Raw genomic sequence first — 18,959 nt, 5'->3', positions numbered from 1 at the left:
CTTTAGTAGTGGGGTCAAAATTTTATGGTACCCTGCTTTCTACATGACTTGCACCCCCTGCCACACTTCAGCTGGTGATAGGTGCAGTTTATAAAACACTAATAATACTTTAACCAAGCTAGCTAGCTTGTATTACACCACTTTCACCTTCTCTACCCACTGCCCTCTTCTCTTTATTATTGATGGGCGAATTTCTCCTGTTTCGTACATCACTAATAAATTCACAAATTTCCAGCGAAATTTGCAAAATGGAGGAAAATTTGAGAAAATGGAAAATTGACGCCCGCTTTTTTGCAAATGTATTCACCGGTGGAAAACCATTGAAATTCTCTGCAAATTCATGCCAGGCGAATCTATTCATCTCATCAATACTCTTTATACCTACAGCTACTGCTCCCCAAAGACTGTACCCAGGAGTTGCCCCCTATTTTCAATAAAATCTCTGTTCACAAACTGAAAAAACAATATAATACATTAATATTCCCATCGCTACCTTGTTCAGTTATAGGTATTTAGATTTATACTGTCAAACAGTGGCGGGTAGCAGGTTTGGTTTTTAAAAGGTTTCGGCAGATATTTATACAGTAAACAAATTTCACATCCATTAACAGCCATTGATCCCATAATAGCAAAAACTCAGCAATGTTCTCTTTTATGCATCTGCTGAGAAACAAAGTAAAACAAATGACATTAGAAATGCTAATGCGCAGCTCAGTCATTTAATCCAGATGTTTTGAAAAGACTTTGAAATGTACAAACGTGGGCCCTTGTGCTTTGCTGCAAGGAATTCAGGTTCCTAAAAATATAAAAAAAATATAACAGAGTGCTTAGTTACACAGTCAGGAATAGTTTAGCGGTGGTTCACCTTTAGAACATAGTCAAAATTTTAATAATCTTCCTCTTCCCTCTCTATCTTTCCGAACTCCTCCTCTGCTAGGTCCCCCAGCTGCCAGGAGGTACTTGTTTGAGGTGGGTATGTCAGTACCAAGTACCGGTTTCCCTGGCTTCTTTCTTGATTTCCCCACTACTCCCTGAACTTTCTGCTTCACTTTCTCCATCTGTCCTCTCCACTCTCCCTTCTGCTGCCTCCATAACATTCTCTTCTGGCCTCCCCTCCTCTGCTGCCTCCATCCTCACTTCCTGCTCTATCGCTTCCTCTTGCCCAAAGAGCTCCCTCTCCACCCCTGGACAAGCCTTGCCCTCTCAGCTAGGGATCACCGACATGGCTTTCCAGTCTGCTCATACAGGAAGCTGACATTGATCTGGTTACTGCCTCCCCTCTGCTGCTTCATTTGCATTTCAGTGATCATATTGGCTAAATCTTGCCAGCCAATCCCATCAAAAATATGCAAATGAAACAGGAGAAGGAAGCATGCACAGAGGAAGTGATAGAGTCAGTTCAATGTTCAACTCCCGTGCTGGGAAATCTCCTACAGAGAGCTGAGAGCACAGAAAAGAGAACTTTAGCAGGGTGGCTTATCAGGTCTGTAGTTTCAAAATGGAACATTTAAAATAATAAAGATGATTTGCAGAAATGTTTTTTTTCTCACAGGGGCTATTCAAATGTAGAAAATGAAGTCTAAGGGGCAGATTTATTTTATCGAATTTCAAGCTATTTTTTGTGTACTTTGACTAGGGAATAGTCCAAATTCAATTTGAATTTGAAAAAAATTTGAAAATTCGAATATCGAAATTAATCATTTACTGTCTCTTTAAAAATCCGACTTTGACCATTCGCCATCTAAAACCTGCTGAATTACTGTTTTAGCCTATGGGGGACCTCTTAAAACCTATTTGGAGTCAATTGGTGAACTTTAAAAAAAATAGAAGTTTTTTGGGGAAAAACTTTGAATCAAATTTGATCTAATGCGTTATTCCTTTAATTCGTATGATTCGAATTCTGCCGAATACGCATCTATTTGATCGAAATTGGACCTATTCGACGAAGAAAAAACGTTGCCTTTTTTGTCTTTTTGAATTCGCATTTCAAAGTTTTTTCGATTTGAAATTCGACCCTTGATAAATATGCCCCTAAGTGAACAAGTTAAGTACAAGTTAATAAAACTTTCCCAATGACAACCTAAGGCCAAGTGACGACCTAAAGGTTTAGTGATTCATTATATTTTGAGTGTTTTACCTTAACCATTTCTGCAATTCCCAAATTTCTATAGGTAACTACTAGTGATGGGCGAATATATTCGGCATGCGCAAATTCCCCTGATTCATCGTCTGCAAATAAATTCACGAAACCGGCGTAAAAAAAAATGGATGCCAGCGTCAAAAACGGATGACGCCATCAAAAACGAATTGCCGTTTCGCAATTTTTTCACCGTTTCGTGAATTTGGCGGGAAATCCGCAATTTATTCGGCAAGCGAATCGCCACAGATTCGCCCATCACTAGTAACCACATGACTTTTGTAAAAATACATAGATTATGGATTATTTATAAATGCAGATTGAAATTTCTTATTGCAAATTGCCTTGTTTTTTTTTTACTTAGATTTCCAGCACAATTAGGTCCTACAAACATAATTAGTAGCGCCCATGGAAGCTTGTATACCTGTATATATTTTAGGGATGCCCCGAATCCAGGATTCGGTTCGGGATTCGGCCAGGATTCGGCCTTTTTCAGCAAGATTCGGATTCTGCCAAATCCTTCTGCCTGGCTGAACCGAATCCGAATTTGCATATGCAAATTAGGGGCAGGGAGGGAAATTGTGTGACTTTTTGTCAGAAAACAAGGAAGTAAAAAATGTTTTCCCCTTCCCACCCCTAATTTGCATATGCAAATTAGGGTTCGGATTCGGTTCGGTATTCGGCCGAATCTTTCACAAAGGATTCGGGGGGTTCGTCCGAATCCAAAAAAGTGGATTCGGTGCATCCCTAATATATTTTTTGGCTTTGGTTTACCACCTCACCACAGCCAAACATTAAATCCAAAACTTTGCAGAAAGCTCATATTTGAATTAGGGTATGTATTATAAGACAGCACCAAGATATTCCTAAATGCTTAACAGTAGTGATGGGCGAATCTGTCACGTTTTGCTTCACTGAAAAATGTTGGAAAAGTCCTAAAAAATTTGTGAAATCGTTAAAAATTAGCAAAACGGATTGAAGACAATGGGCATCAAAATTATTTTGATGCGTGAAAATTTTTAAACGAGCAACAATTTTTGTCCAAATGCATTAAAGTCAGTGGGCATCAAAATAATTTTGACTATGACTATTTTTATGTGCACGACAATTTTTACATGTGCAACTTTTTGCATTGAACTTTTTTGCCAGCAAATTTTTGCAACAGTTTCACAAAACAATTAGCAAGTGATGAAATTTGCTGTGAAACAATGACTGATGAATAAATTCACCCATCACTACATTACAGAGATTATACATCATTCACATTAGCCCCTGTCTCACTGGAGTTTACAATCTAAAGTCCCTAATGCATACACACACCTTCTGGTTATCAGGAGCCAATGCCTGTATGTTATTTGGGAGGTAGTTTGGGGGGGAAACTGGAGTATCCAGAGGAAACTCACACCAACATTGGAAGAACATATTCATATAGGGGCCCTGGCTGGAATCAAACCTAGGACCTCAGTGCCGCCAAACATATTGTGATGATTACGGATTGATGCAGCTGAAAATAATGGCACATGTCCTTAACAGCATTATGGAGTCTTTAGCAATACTTAAACTGAAGCCAATCTGTCTTTCTCCCCATTAAAACACTGTAATACTCAGTTTATTCTGATGTACCTGTTCTTTCAAACAATGGCCCAGGGCTATGGCTGTGTTCATGACTGCATGTCAAATATTTAATAGCAAGTGATTCCCTTTTACTTAATTGTATAAATAAGATTTTAGTTTAAACTAAAAAAATCAAAATACAATGAGAAGCCAAAAGTCAAGACACACAGAGAATTTTTTATGTAACCCAGGGATGGAAATAATATACTTATTGTGTCACTGGGGAGCTGTGGAACAATGAGATTCAGTAATGTTTAATAACAAAGTGAATAGGATCTGCTGACACGGGACTGTGTTTAGATAAATGTGAGATATTTTTTTCTGGCTTGCACAGTTTTTTGCTAGAGTTACCAATCACCACCTAGACCCAAAGGGGATAAAGAACCTTAAATAACACAATTACAAAAACAATAAAGCAAAGAGATTAGGAATTCCTCATAGAAAAGCATGAAATATTCATGGAGTTATTGATTCAAGTGTTTCGTTTTGTGCTATTTGTAGGGATTTTTTTTTTATTTCTGGTCAACCAGCTGCCACTTTTTCCGGCACTGAAAATGAAAGTAAGAAAAAATGCCCATTAACGCCTCTGCATTTGGTGCAGGAAACAATCCAAAAAAAAATGTCAATTGACTCCAATGCATTTGGCTCAAGAAAAAATATCCATAGACTCCAATGCATTTGGCAAAATCTAGGCAAAATTTCAACATTTTGCACAATTTCACAACATTTTTTGGCAAAGTGAAATAGGGCAGTTTTGTTCATTACTAATTTACATTTATTGGCATTCTGCAGTTTTTATATTTCTAGTATGTTTTAGAACTATGTAATGTATGTAAGAAAAAGCCATGCATTTTATTTAATGAAACCATTGATATGTACAGTAAGGGTAGAACTCCACGTGCGATATTAAGTGCGATAGCTTCCATTTCAACGCACTGCGATGAATCATAGGTGTCACTTCAGATCTAAGGTAAGTAATAGGAATGTCGGAAGTTGTTGCTGCGTGCATCCACCACGACAAAACTGTCGGATGAAGACGCAACATGCAGCATTTGCATCTGACAGTCCTGTCGTGTCGAATGCATGTATCGACAATGTCCGAAATTCCTATCACTTACCTTAGCATCCGACGTGACGCCAGCGATTCATCCCAGCATGTCGGAATGGAAGCTATCACACTTCAAATTGCCCATGGAGTTCAACCCTCAGGGGCAGATTTATCAAAAGTTGAAGTGAAAATTCCAATTAAAAAAATTCTAATTTCGAGCTAATATGTGTGTCAACTAGGGAATAGTCCAAATTCGATTTGAATTTGAAAAAAAAATCAAATATTCATATTTTGAAATTTATCATGTGCTGTCTCTTTAAAAATTTGACTTTGACCATTCGCCATTTAAAACCTGCTGTTTTAGCCTATGGGGGACCTCCTAGAACCTATTTGGAGCCAAAATGGACTACTGTATGAAAAATCAAAGGGTTTTTTTTGGAGAAACAACGAATCGGAGCTATTCTTATTGAAAACTGACCTATATGGCCAAAAAAAACTTTGATTCAATTGTGGTTGATCTTTTTGAATTCGAATTTTGACGTTTTTTAAATTTGAAATTCGACCCTTGATAAATCTGCCCCTAAGTCTTAAGTGGTTTTTCTCTCGCAATAATCACACATTTTTCTCTCGCAAAAATCACACATTTAAATTTAAGTTTCCATAAACAATTTTTTTCTAGCAGTGGCGTAACTAGATGTTACTGGGCCCCACAGCAAACTAATTTTAGGGCCCCAAACATATCCAGAGCTTGTCCTGGTTTACCATATGAATTTGAGCCTCATGGGGCCCCCTATACCTCCTGGGCCCCCTGATGAAAATTTGATTTCACTGCAGTCAAGTTGTTGTTCAAAGTTTTATGTAAGGGAGTTTTGCATTTAATATTTTTTATAACAAACTTTATTGGTTATAACAGTGTTGATTGACATTGAATGAGGCTGATATACAAGGTTAACTTTACAAACAGGTGCATAGTAGCAAACCAACATTTTGAGTTTAATCTTACAGAAATTAAAGTTGACTGAAAGAGAAAGTGATCCATCGAATTTCAATGTTCAATGACACAACTTGTCCCAGGTACATCATATGGACTTCCCAAGAAAATTCTCAGAGGAAGACTTTTTTGAAATCCTAAGTGGAATAAGTTGCACTACATAAAATTAATAATATTAATTATGTCAAGCTAGCTATGTTCATATAATTAGATATTTCCCCTTGTTCTTTATTAATTGTAATCCTAATAGGAATAAAATGTTAGCAAAAGCTCTTTGGTGTAAAATATCAACTTTAAGTGCATGTTTTGCTCAAAAAACCTAGAGGCAACATAACTTCAGTTAGTTCCTAGAAGGGTTACATGGATTTATAAGTCAGTTACATTGAGTCTAATCTCTGCTCTGCAAAACAAATGTAAGAAGTTATTTTTCTGATGGAGACCGGAAAGCATGAGGACATTGCAGGGTAGGCGGAAAGCGACTAAAGAGCAATACGATGCAAGGAAAAAGTCATGGCAACCTCCTTGTACATGGATTTCAAATTGGATCTGTAGCTGTAGCCTTCACAAGCTCCTCAGTGCTGACAAAGGGTCATGGTACAGTTTCAAAATGTCCATCAATTTTTTGCTGTGTGGTGCCAAGGAACATGGTACAGTGCCAGTATATAAATGCTATGGCTAAGGGTTGATTTGAATTTTTTTGATCTTTGCTCCTCTTAAAGATAGTTTGTACAGTACATGTACTCTTTTGAAATATATTTGGTTTTCATTGCCCTCTTGCTGTGCTAGTTGAGAACCTATTTTTCCAGACATTTACAGTATATTCTGAAAGAGAAGAAAAGCCTTGAAAAAATTTAAAGTACAATGATAGTAGGGCATTTTTCTTCATGGAATTAATTATTCTCCACAAGAGTCTCTAAATATCTCAATCTTGCATTCACTTTTTTAGGTTTTTGGGGAACTTTTGGATATTGATAGAGATATTGCCTTTTTATTTTTTATAAATATGCCTCATAAATAGACAACACAAGAATAAATGTCATAAATGTTGTAACAGTCAACTAGTTTTCCATAAATTGGGACAAGGAGAAATGATATATTAAAATCCACAAATAAGCTAAAAGTTAACATAAGTATACCCAGTGGATGGAAAACAAATAGGAAAATGTACCATTGTTCCCAGAAAATGACAAAACTCTTGCAACACTTTCCCCCAACTAAAAAAACTCAGTTGTAATTGCTAACTTTTTTTATTCATATTTTCCTCTTTTTCCTTTAATAAATCACAACTATGCAAGTTTTAAAAAAAAAAAACATACTTTGAGTCTATTCACATTTCTTCACCCCATAATCTTTCTCTAGTTCTTGTTGGCCATAAACACTTTTTAGCACTTTTTGAAAACCAGTGCAGATTTATTAAATTAAATTAAAACTGGAGAATCCAAAAGGATTGTCAAAAGTTTAAATCTTATCCATTCTTAATTTTATTTGTTAAAAACTAGAAGTTTTGGGACATTAATCAATATGCACCTCCCTAAAAGCAGTTTGCTGTATCTTTGTGGACAATTAGTCCACAGATCTCCTGATTTGGCATAAGGGTAACCCAGGCAGTGATCTACAAACTGCTCATCAGTTTAGTTATTTTTTAGTTGCAAAAATTTCTTATTAACATTTTTCAAATTATTTTTCTATATTAATAGAAAAAAGGAAAAAGTGATTTATAATGACATTAACAAACAAAACTATGGACACACTCATTAATGGAAAGCCACTAATCATTTCTGGATAAGGTTCTTTCCCTCAAGTCAAATAACAGAATAAACAGTAAAGTGCGCAGTAGAAACCAGTTGTTAAAGCAAATACAAGGCAAACAGGCCATTATAGAGGAGAGAATGATAGATTGGCTTAGGATATGGCTTTCTTCAACAGATTCTAATGAACCACCAGAGCAGAGAAGTCATCTAGTTCAAGGCTTCCAATGAGACAATTATCTTGGTTTTTCCAATAATTTTTCTCCTCTTTATTGTCTTATACATATACATGCAATAACATACTACTAATCTAGACATACAGTATAAGGATAATAAAAGCTATCCTTTTAGCCATGTTTCACGTGGGGGCTTATTTATCAAAGGTCAGATTTTAGTCGTTTTAGAGGTTTCTGAAACCATGACTAGCTCACAAACTCTAAAACCACTATTGTCATTAAATTTATTAAAACGTCTGAATATAAAAAGTGCAAATGAAAAAAAGAGCTGAATAATGGGGTAAAAAAAAAGTCTCTAAAAATTAAAAATTTACAGCTAATACAATATCAGAAAACCTCTAAAAGTCCAATTTGATTTAAAGCAGTCAAATAAGATAAGCACAGCTCCCATTGACTTCTATTGCACCTCGACAACTTTGACTTGACAAAGTATGGTTTTTGTGGGTTTTTTAACTTCACTTCAAGTTGGAATTTTTAGAGATTAGGAAAACCACCATTTTTTTTTTTTACTTAATTTCAATTGGATTTAGCAAGTAAATGGGCCCCATGGTATCTGGTGGTTGACATTTGTATTAATATTATGTAATGCACTGGTTACATGGTTAGTTGGTTAGTTCTATGCCAAAGTTGGTACATGTAGTACAATTTACCATTGGCATTCATATCCTTAATACTACAGAAAGCAGATGATTATCTTTTTAGGTTTCCTCTGTTTTTCTCACTACAGTATGTTGTCCTCACATGTAGAGGCAATTGACATCACTACAGGACCTACTAGAAGATCCCACTGGATGTTCTTGCACAATGAACACTGGTAAATGACAACCATCAACTAAGTAGAAGACGTAATAAAATAAAACCAATTTTAATGTTGCCAAACACTCCTCTAAGGTCGTGAACTATAGACTTCATGCTGGTCAGGGTAGAGAGTATAAACAATAGTTTCTGTATAATAGGTTGTTGTTCTCAGTTCATAACATTAACCTCATGTAAGACTGTAAATTAAACTCAAAGAAAATCAAATGGCAAACAAAAAATAAAAAGGGGACTTTATTGAGTACTGCATTTCTAAAAAGTATTTCATTTAAAGGGCTCTCAGAAATCTATTGGCATTAATAGGCAGTAAAACTGGAAAACAATCAGATGTGTCAAGGCTAATTCAATATCTGGATTTTTTTTATTGTCTATAGTTGGCTTTCCATTATAAAAGTCACCAAAGGATGCATATACTACCTGAAATTTTTTTTTAAATTATTGCACTGATGAAAAACTGCAGTAAAAAAACTGCACTGATAGAAAACTGAAGTCCAAATATTTAACTAAATTTGAAAAAGTGGGTAAAACAACATATTTACCCATGCTTGCTACTGCTTGTCTCAATAAGGATAAGGACTTTATCTAATGGACAAAAATTATAATTTTCTCACATATCTCTGAAAATATTTATCAAGCAAAATAATCAAGATTCCCATAACCTGACTGGTTTGAGAGATTATAGTGGGTGAAATATTCATTGCCCTAATCTGTCTTTTTCCAAGGTAATTACTTCCAATATCTGTACATTTGAGATTTAGCTGGTTCCCAATATTCAACTACAAAGTCAAGATAAAGTCATATATCTATGTTTGTTTCCTGTTTTAGTACACCAACCATTCTCTAGTTATGCTTCAAAGTATATTTTAGTTTTATGATTCTATCACCATGTATGAGGCGGATGTAATATGTATTCAGTAGTAATGAGCAAAACTGTTCTGTTGTGCTTTGCCTAAAAATATATAGAACCATGGAAGAATTTGCGAAATTTTGCAGAACTGCATTGCAGTCAATGAGAAAGTGTTATTGCATTGTGGTTAAGGTATTTTTACCTCTGTAATAAGATAAACATTGCCCTAACGTGTCATAGAAGCTAATTTTTCCTATGCTACCACTGTTATTTGCAGAATAAAAAGGCTTCATGTTGTCAAATCTATTCCAAACCTGATACCTGGACAGCTTCTTAGTCAGACAGTGGGTAGTGTAGTAAACCCCTTACTACCGATCCCACTGGTTGATGGGGAAAGTAATGTGCAGATAAAAATTATGTGTCTTTCTGCATTTTTTCTAGGGCAACAGACCGCAAGGAGCTCGAAGGCACAATGAACTTATTATGAACTAAAGGGAGGGGGCAGGTCAAATGTTGGGCCTCAAAATGGTATGTAACCAAGTCCAAGTCTATTGTGTTCAATTATGCCTTTCTTAAGAAGATTAATAAATATTCATGAAATGGCCCAAAAGGCATCTTCAAATGCAAATACCATACTTTCTACAAGCAGTGACAGTGAAATTTTCATTTCCAGGAATTGGAAGTCTTTTTACAGAGTCCTTTAACTTCTAACTAAATATCTGCCACTTTTTGAGCAATCCCTAGAATACCAAGGTGAAGACTCCTTGTAAGAAATCTCCTTTTGTTGAGAACCTTTTGAGAGTCTTGTCAATAGGTGATAAGAGCTTTCCCAGAATAATAGATCAAGAAGAGGATAGTTTTATTTGTACATTAATTAATCTTTTACCAGGGTGAGAAATAAGACAGCATTGAACCATGCTCTATTATATCTCCCAGAGTTTAGAAAACATGATAACATTCTGCTGCTGTGAAATATCTGCGTTGTTGTTGTTAAACAATAAAGAGAAGTAATTAAAAGAATAAAAGGGTGTGGGCGATGTTTCTGACTAAATAAATTAAAATTCTGACCAAAATGCTAATTACAAGGGTATTTATTTTGTCCTAGATAGGACACATCTATTATTATAAAGATAATTAACTCAGTCTGACAGATCCAATAAAAGGACATGTTTGTCACTGGCTAAGCCAGAAGCCCAAGGCAAGCAATTTTTATAATTACTAGTTATAACAACCAGGCTTGGAGAAAATTACATGTGAAACTCACATTAAAAATGATTTAAATTTGGATCCAGGATTTTTCCTATTCCAATATCTATTTACTTATTAGAACAGTAGACAAAGCCAAGTTTGTGTCATTTTCTCAGCCCTTACCTCTGCATTATTTATGGCTGCACAGAGTATATTATACATGGCTGCATAGACTAGCTTTTGAAGTTGGGTGTAAATTGGTGTTCATAAGATGGTTCTGAGATATGAATTTTGTAACATGTATATTAACGTCTTATTTCATCTAATCATAGCTACTGTGTTATTTTTTACACACAAGCATCCAAAAGAAAGAACAGTTTTTATAGGTGCAGAGCATCCCATAGCAACCAAAGTTCACTAGACAGCTTAAAGACAAGTGATGATCATTTGCTGCATGTTGTGTAGTGCCACTAACTGTAAATCACCTGACTGTCAGGAAAGTTTTGATAAATTTGGAAACGTCAGACTTCTGGAAATAATTCAAGATTTCCCAAGCTGAAATTGAGTAATCAGCCTCATAATATACACTGAGTAAAGGAAACGCAACAGTCTACATCATAACATATAATATATGAGGGAGTTTATAAAACATTAGAAATTAGTGATGGGCGAATCTGACCTGTTTCACTTTGCCGCAAATTTGCAAAATGGCAAAAAAAAACGCCAAACACATTGGAGTTTAAACCGTGCAACATTTTTTTTATTATTCATTATAGTCTATGGGCATTTTTTCTCAGCGAAAGCAAAATATTTTGCTCATCCCTACTGGAAATGTCTTGCCATTGCCTCGGCGGGCATTTTTGCTCCATAAAGCGATTTTAATGCTATTGTAAATCCCTGTGGGTGATGGCAAAGGCTTCAATGATGTTTTGTAAACATCCTTTAAGGGATAATAGGGGATTCTATAGAGGACGAGTGCTTTAGGCAAGGACTGATATCATGCTCACATGAGAGAAGAAGGGGAGATAAGGGAACAAGGGTGATAAGTGCAAAGAGTCAAGATCAGGATCTAGGGACAGAGTGGGCGTAGAGACAGGACTGGAATGGGACAATGCAGTCAAAGAGGCACAATTTGGAACAGGAGCAGAAGTAGAGTAGGAACAAGGGCCAAACAGAAGCATTACAAGAACAGGTCAGGGTGTGGAACTAGAGCAGGAGCAGGAACAGGAACCGGAGCAAGGAACAGAGAGATAGGGCCATGCACAGTGCTCATGTGCATAGGCCAATACTCGGGCACAGGCTGTGAGGAGAGCTGGGCAGAAACGTTGCACCACTGCACTAATAAACCACAAGGGCTTGCCCTGCTATTGCAACTCTTGTGTGCCAGTTAATTTCTTCTGAGAGCTGGGCAGAACCAGTCCTGATTGTCTGACCACACTCAAGCAATAAGGCTGCTCACAGTGACCACAGTATTAAAAGATCAACGTATCCATTTAATTCAGGGACTCCTGTATAACATTTTGGGACAGCAACCCCCATCCTCAGCTACAAAATTTGTGAAGACACAAAGGATCATTTATGAATGCAGTTCAGTGTGTGAATTGCAGTTTGGGGACACAAATTGCCATGGTTTTTATCCACAGTGCAGTGGGTTTAGGTTTTTGTGATTTGGGCATATGTTGCAGTCAAAATAGTTGGAGTAGAGTGCAGCACCAAGGTGGCACTAGCGATTATTTTGCCACAAGCCTGCTGCTCTGAATGATCCAACCGGTGATAGAACCAATGGAATTACAATTATGTTCAGGGATAAATAACCAAAGTATCCACAATCCAAAGTAGAAAACTCACCAATTTCACACAGTGGTCCAGGTGTTCCATGCCCAGACCCTCAGCTCCTGGGAACAGACAAACCATATGCAAAACAGGAAAAATGTGTGTTGAGCACTCTGAGGGGCAGATTTACTAAGCCTCGGGTGAATATTTGAATTTCAAAAAGTTCGAATTTCAAAGTAAATTTTTGGATACTTCGACCATCAAATAGGCTACTTCGACCATCGAATTGGACTGCGACTTCGATTCGAACGATTCAAATAAAAAATCGTTCGACTGTTCAACCATTCGATAGTCGAAGTACTGTCTCTTCAAAAATCCTTCGAATTCAATACTTCGCCAAGTTAAACCTACCGAATTGCATTATAAGCCTATGGGGACCTTCTACAAGCATTTTCTACATTTTTGGCATCCAATAAAAAATCCTTCGATCGATCGCTGAAAATCGATTTAATCGAACGATTTTTATTTGATCGATCGAATACTTATTTTAGCGCTAAATCCTTCGAATTTGATATTCAAATTCATATTTGATATTCAAAACAATTCATTTGAGTAGACTTAGACTAAATGGCAAGTGCAACTGAATGGAAATGGACAAAAGATGGTGTCAACGGCAATATTTGCAGTTATTTTAGTGTAACCACATGTGGAGCTTTAGGTATCTAACACACACTCAATTCACCTCCAAGGTAGTAACTGAACAAACAGGGATATCTATAAACATAAATCGTAAAATGATTCCATTTGCAATTAATCTCTGCAGAACAGACTAATGGAACCTGCAGGGAAGAAATATAACCTGGACAGGCAGAACAGAATTTTGCATACTTGCCTTCAAAACCTTTATACCATTTTCCTTTTTTTAAAATTTTTAATAAAATTCTAAAATATGCAATTTAAAAAAATTAAATGTTTAAATATTCTTCATACATGGTCTCTTCTGGCCATTTGCCTGTAATTTGGGTTTTTCTTTGTTGCAGTCGGCAAATCATTCAGCTTCGTCAACCCATAAATCTACGCTACAAATTTAAAAGTGAAAGCCAAATGAACTGGTCTCTCCACTCTAGCAAAATAAATTCAGTATAATGCAGTAAATACTCAGAGAGGGGAACTAAAGTAAATTGTAATGCTGATCAGCCTGAATGTTCTTTTAAAATCAGTTTAAATGTTAGTGTAACATTGTATTGTATGGAAATTTTAGTTTTGCAAGTGCACATTTTATAGGAGCAAGTCAGCATTTTGAGAGAGAGACGTTTCTAGAGTGCTAGCTCTTAAACCTGGCAAAGCAAATGTTAAGGTGGTTAGCAACCGAGCAGAAAAGCAGGTGAGTGACTAGTTTACTTATTCTACTGACTGCAATGCATGATTTCAGGATCTTTTTTTTAGCATTTATTGCACCTAAAGAACTGGGCATAGATGTCATTTTCATGTCATATCCCGGAATTGGTGCCAGGCAGATTGCAAAAATATTCAGGGCAACTACACTGAAACTAAGTCAGTTGCACCCATTTTGACAAATAAGAAGCAGCTGTGAATCAATGCAGTTGTGATTCAACACCTGCATTGCTCCTGCAAAGTTGCTTGATTTCAGGGGGAAAAATGCTGCATTGTGGAGGAAAAACATGCTGAACTCCAAATTACACTTTTCACACAGGGTCAGGGTAAATGAACACACCACTTTATTTTGGGCTTTTTTTGCCCAAAGTGACCACAGTTTTACAGCAGTGACGATCAATGCCTTAAAATGTGCCCCTCATTCAGCTTATTCACAGGATATGCTTTTGGTTGTTGTCAGTTACCTGAGGTTAGAGTCCAATACAAGGTTGATGAGTAATGATTCCAAATTTTAGTGCTATTTCAAAAAACACTCTATTCTGCATCGAAATTTATAATGAGCCCTATAACAACATCTTCTTTTCTCATTTTCTGCTTGAAGATTTCCAGTGACCCTCTAAATTAAAGGGATTATGTCATGATTTTTATGGTGTAGTTTTTATTTCTAAATTACACTGTTTACACTGCAAATAATTCACTCTACAATATAAAATTGAATTTCTGAACCAGCAAGTGGTAATATTGGTATGTAGGCAACATCTCAGGTTATTTTGCCTGGTCATGTGCTTTCAGAAAGAGCCAGGACTTTAGGATGGAACTGCTTTCTGGCAGACTGTTGCTTCTCCTACTCAATGTAACTGAATGTGTGGCAGTGGGACCTGGATTTTACTGTTGAGTGCTGTTCTTAGACCTACGAGGCAGCTGATATCTTATGTTAGGGAGCGTCCCATTGTTAGGCTGCTGGGGGGGAAGGGTGGGGGTGATATCAGCAGTAAAGAGTAACTGAAGTTTATCAGAGCACAAGTAACATGACTTGGGGCAGCTAGTAAACTGACAATATGTTAGGCCCATGTCAGATTTCAAAATAAAATATAAAAAAATCTGTTTGCTCTTTTGAGGAATGGATTTCGGTGCAGAATTCTGCTGGAGCAGAACTATTAACTGATGCATTTTGAAGAAAAAAAAAACATCTTTTCCCATGACAGTATCCCTTTAAGCTTCTTAACATCTGCCCTAACCATACTGTGTGTACAGTGCTATTGTCACTCAAAAGAAGGCCTAACAAATTAGATGGTGAATGATTTTGAAAAGCCTTGTTCATTTGTGTTATAGGGCTGCTGAACCTTCAAGTTCAATACACAGATCCTATCCCCACATCCACAGTTCTCCTTTAACTGTTGTGGTGGCTTCCTATCAAATGTACATACAGGCAACGTCCTGAAGTGATACATGGTTTGTTTTACCTGCTTGAAGAAGAAGAAATTGCACTTGTACTAGGCACCCTGTATATTCTTTTTGCATATACAATGGCTCCATCTAAGAGAAATAGGTCTGTATGTAACCACAGCCTAGTGCATAGTAACCCAGAAAGGATTTGAAGAACCCACTACATGACTTATACCATGATATATGTGTAATAAAGGTGATGCTTGTCCTTTAAATGTCTTATATTTTATTCCAGTATAACAAGAGCTTATAAAATGATCCCCCCTTTGAAAGAAGCAGCATGCTGTAATTGAATCCTATTCCTGTTCTACTTTTTCATTAGATATTGAGTGATAAAATACTATTTTAGCATGAAAGGAATTCAATCCAATCAAGAAAAAAAAACATTGAGCCAGTATTATAACAGATAAATGAATCATAATGTTTCCTCTTTCCAGTAAATCCTTCATGCAAATATGGTAAATTCTGACTGTAATGTTTTCATTTCATCAGTTGTCAGTCAGTCTCTTGGAGGCTAGATCAGTCTTATGTACAGAAATTATAATTTTCAGCAGATACTGTATGGTGTTACATGAACACTGCAAATTAAAATAATAGCATGCACCCTATAAGACATGTCTTACTGGGATTTCAAAGAATCTTTCTATTTCATCTTAAATTATTTAATAAACATCCCAAGAACATACACAAAAATGCTCCTAAAGAATAACCAAAGAATTTTTTAAAGGTTAAATAAGGGCACATAATATATAAATGGATCAGGACCTCCTTGAACCCCAGGAGGCTAAGGCTGGGTCAGAAAGAAAATCTTAGATAAAACAAGTCAAATATCAGGGCAGGCAGTGAAAATCAGTACCTGGGTGACAGGAATAGGACAGGGAAGGCAGCAGGAATACTGCAGTCAAGAACAAGCAAACCCTGGTAACCAGAAATCAAACAATCATAAAAGTGCATTGAGGAACAATTTGTTGAATTTTCATGTACTAAAGTCAATACAATTCCAAGTAATTTGACTTACTATAAACTGTTCTGGCAATAACAATAAATGTGTAGCCTTACAGAGCATGTTTTTTAGATGGGGTCTCCCCCATTTGAAAGCCGAAGTCAGACGAAGCAAAGCAAATATTTAAAACAACTATAAAAAAAGAAATAATGAAGGCCAATTGCAAAGTTGCTTAGAATTAGCCATTCTTTACATACTAAAAATTAACATAAAGGTGAACCACCCCTCTAAGAGCAAATTTTTTACAAACCACCAATATATTACACAGAACTGTTGAAGAAAGAACAGATTAACTTACCAATACTGATTACAAGAAGTAAATAGGGACCTGCTTATTAGAGCTGACAAGTAGATAATCAATTAACTGAAATGTGACAATCCTAGTGATATTTTCACATACTGCTGAAAATGACAAAGTTGTTTTTCGGGGCATTTGCAGGTTTACTAAACTATGATGAGAAAAAAATAGCCAATACAATCTTTGAGATGAAATGGCGGGGTGGAATTGTGCCTGGCGCAACTGCATTACTTGCCCTTTTATGAAAATCAGATGCAGTTGCACTGAAAATCTTTGGACTTTTGATTTTCACTTTGCATCAAAATTACGTCTGTTCCTAATTCTTTAGTTGCAAGTGTGCTGCCGCTCTGGGAATCTGGTAGCTCCCCTACATCAATAGGCTCACTGAACATATGGAACAGACTTTAATAGCAACTATGCAGAAATGTAATGAGCACCTTTTGATGCAAGTACTTTTCATAAATGAAATTGTTTGATGCAAATGACTATGACAAACATGCATGCCCCCAAATAGACTTCAAGGTCTATAGTAGTGGTTAGAATGAATTATTCGGCAGAAACCTAAAGAAATAAGTAATTAATAATGGCTGTAGAAAGGATTAAACTGGGCAGTGCGAGGCCCACATGGGTTGCAACCCCAGGGGCCCACACACCCACTATAGAGCCCCCACTGCCTGTCTGCTTACCCACCTCCAGCCTTTCTGCCTGCATGATCGCTGTACTTATACTTAAAATTGATTAAATTTGGGGAGAGACGGCAGTGGAGTGAGCGATGGGGACGGCAGGATCACTCTGGGTCGGTGGGGCCCATGAGAGTTAGGGCCCACGGGGCTTTTTCCCTGATGTTCCGTCAGTCCAGTTCAACCCTGGCTGTAGAGTAACCTCAATATATGCGTGAGGATCATTATTAACTCTTTACTTCCACTGCATTTAGACTGTAAGCTCCACGGGGTAGGATCCTCCATCCTTTTGTCTCCTCGACACTGAGCACTTAATCTGTATTGTAATTATCTTTTATATTTATGTGAATTGTATTTCTAATAATGCACTTATTGTTACTTATTAATGCAGTGACCCCTTGTTTGTTACTACTAATTTATTGTTTTGCTGTACAGTGCTTTGCCCTCAAGGATCACTATACAAATAAAAATATACATACATACATACATACATACATATATACATACTGCCCTGTGGCACCTAAAGATATTGCTAAGTATGTGATCCATTTTTTAATAGAGAAAAAAAGTTTTAAAAAAAAAACTTACTAGGGGGCAATTTTCTGCTGAATATTTATTTTAGATTGATAAATATTTTATATAATTAATACATATACTATAATCCCTATTTATAATGTGATATATAGTGTACACTCCTGGGAAATATAGTAATGCAGTTAAAGCCTTTCTGTACATCTGCTTATATCAGTTCATTATTAGGTCACAAAGACTGGAATGGAAGAGGAATTCTTTCCTGGCAGCACCCACCAAACCACTGACATTGGACCTGGCAGCATAAAGCTCTCAAATGCATTTTTTGACTTATGACTCTCCATCCTAACATTCTTGTAGAATCAGTGTTCCAGGCATATAATCCAAGATTATTCCCTGTAAGCAGTGAGGACGCTCACAAATATTGCTCCTAGCAGAATTCAGGTTGGCTGACAGACTTATGCATTATGCTAAATTATGGAGATGCTGAAGCTCGAGCAAACAGGAGCATAACTTGAGTCAGCTTTTAGCTACTTTATAAACATGCCATGGTGAAACATGAGAAAGGTTTAACAATACAGTATAGAGAGGGCTGCTATAAGAAAGGAGAATATTCAGTATGCTTTCCTTCATGCATGTTTTCCTCTTCACTACATCTGTATTATTCACACTACTCAGAGTTGGTAGAAATGTTATTTTAGAATAAAAATGTAATTAACTGATCCAGTGCCACTGGATTCTCCACTGGTGGTAAAACAAAGAAAAACATCCATGGCATCTCCCACTGCTTGTAAGGCCCATAAGTTTGACCTGTAGGGAAATTCCCCTTCAAGAGCCTATATAAGGAGGTGCAGAAGCTGTGCACTCCCCCTGTTGGCCTAACACCGTAAGGGAGAGACAGACACTGCTGAGTCAAAGCAGGTGGGTACCTGATCCTTGCTAGGAATAGATAGTAAAGTAATGGAGTAAAAATGGTTCACTCTAGGAGCAAGAGTTAGATAGGGCTAGCTAGCAAGGGCAGTCTGTGCCCCAACGAGGAGTGTAGATTTGGGGTATTGCCCCGGTTGTGATTGTGTGTCAGATAGGGAAGGGATTAGGTTAGTGGAAGCCAAGTGGGGCCATTGTGGAAGAAGCTTGGGCACTGGGCCTTGTAGGATTCATGGAGACATGCTGTGTGGGTGTGTGTGACAGAGGATTCATGAGAGGAT

This window comes from Xenopus laevis, chromosome 1S (assembly GCF_017654675.1).
Source record: "Xenopus laevis strain J_2021 chromosome 1S, Xenopus_laevis_v10.1, whole genome shotgun sequence".
NCBI lineage: Eukaryota > Metazoa > Chordata > Amphibia > Anura > Pipidae > Xenopus > Xenopus laevis.
Note: the sequence above shows the minus strand (reverse complement) of the source record.